The sequence below is a fragment of the Palaemon carinicauda genome, chromosome 41 (assembly GCF_036898095.1).
Source record: "Palaemon carinicauda isolate YSFRI2023 chromosome 41, ASM3689809v2, whole genome shotgun sequence".
NCBI lineage: Eukaryota > Metazoa > Arthropoda > Malacostraca > Decapoda > Palaemonidae > Palaemon > Palaemon carinicauda.
Window position 1 is genome coordinate 22,590,245 of NC_090765.1, and position 1,773 is coordinate 22,592,017.

General features: G+C 37.3%; 1 protein-coding gene across 1 annotated transcript in view; it reads left to right on the forward strand.

Moving 5' to 3' along the window:
- The window catches only part of LOC137632365 (very low-density lipoprotein receptor-like), a 25,849-nt gene extending 25,317 nt beyond the window's left edge, over window positions 1–532 (forward strand). Inside the window, exon 7 of the mRNA XM_068364300.1 lies at window positions 419–532. The gene's annotated coding sequence lies outside the window, so the exon portion shown is untranslated. The remainder of the gene's footprint in view (window positions 1–418) is intronic.
- Window positions 533–1,773: the final 1,241 nt, after the last annotated feature.

The window sequence follows — 1,773 nt, forward strand, 5'->3', positions numbered from 1 at the left end:
CATTATAGACGGTATGCATTGGAGAAAAATCACTATTTGTTTTGTTTAAGAGGAAATGCTCACATTGAAGAGGAGACAGCATGCACATAGTGGCTGGATAGAGGCTGGCAGAAGCACAAATCTTGTGGGATGTTAGGCTGGATTTATCTGACTCCTATGCATTGCTAGGTCTTATATACATCATCCAAATTTACTCTAGATACTTCTAGTAATGCATTCCCATAGCGTGGGGAGCATGGCTCTACTGGCATCAAGGTTGCCAACTTGGCAGTTTTCGAAGTATGGTACTATCGTCGCTTGTAAGGCAACTCTCTCAGCTGACTCTGCCCACCTCCTTTCATATCAATAAAAAAATTTAGTTCTAGTCTAGAACCTTCATGCATTTTCCAACCAATTATTTTGTCTTTTGATTTTACAGTTTGTAATACTAACGAATGGAAGTGTTGGGATGAGACATGTATACCTCGAGGAAAACGTTGTGATGGTCATCCTGATTGTCGAGATAATAGTGATGAAGATGGATGCCAAATAAGTAACTATCCAACTTTTTTTTTGCTACTTTTAGATTTGATTACAGGTATTTCATTGAATAATATTAAAAGACAAATAGATTATTGAAATCTAGCATTTCATCAAGGACATGAAGTTTGTAGTGAGCATCAAGGATAAGCTAAAGCATATTATTATTATTATTATTATTACTTATTATTACTTACTAAGCTACAACCCTAGTTGGAAAAGCAGTATGCTATAAGCCCAGGGGCTCCAACAGGGAAAATAGCTCAGTGCGGAAAGGAAAAAAGGAAAATAAAATATTCTAAGAAGAGTAACAACAATAAATATCTCCTATATAAACTATAAAAACTTTAACAAAACAAGAGGAAGAGAAATAAGATAGGAGAGTGTACTCGAGTGTACCCTCAAGCAAGAGAACTCTAACCCAAGACAGTGAAAGGCCATGGTACAGAGGCTATGGCACTACCCAAGACTAGAGAACAGTGGTTTGATTTTGGAGTGTCCTTCTCCTAGAAGAGCTGCTTACCATAGCTAAAGAGTCTCTTCTACCCTTACCAAGAGGAAAGTGGCACTGAACAATTACAGTGCAGTAACCCCTTGGGTGATGAAGAATTGTTTGGTAATCTGTGTTGTCAGGTGTATGAGGATAGAGGAGAATATGTAAAGAATATGCCAGACTATTCAGTGTGTATGTAGGCAAAGGGAAAATGAACCGTAACCAGAGAGGAGGATCCAATGTAGTACTGTCTGGCCAGTCAAAAGACCCCATAACTCTCTAGCGGTAGTATCTCAACGGGTGGCTGGTGCCCTGGCCAACCTACTACCTATAATTGTGTAATATGTTCAGTGTAATACATATAGTACAATGACTTTTTCCGGTATGGGCGATACTTATAGGAGTTACTAGTTTTTAAGAATATTTCACTGAATTTTGTTTTATAGTGATCCAGGTTTATAAATACCATATAGTCTTTTTAAATCTAATTTAATGTAAATTTGGTTGTAATAACATGTACAATCTCCTAAACAGTTGATATCCTGACAGGTCAGAATTTTATCTTTTGGATATAATAAGACATGAGGACAATTGAACACTATGTAGTGATGATGTAATAATTTGTCTGCCATTGGTCGGGTAAAGTTTTATATGCAGAAAGTTGTAAAAATCTTGTATCACCTTTCCATGGGCAGTCCAATTAATGGTCCAAAATGTTTACACACGCATGTAGGCATGCGTGCACGCACACACATACCCTA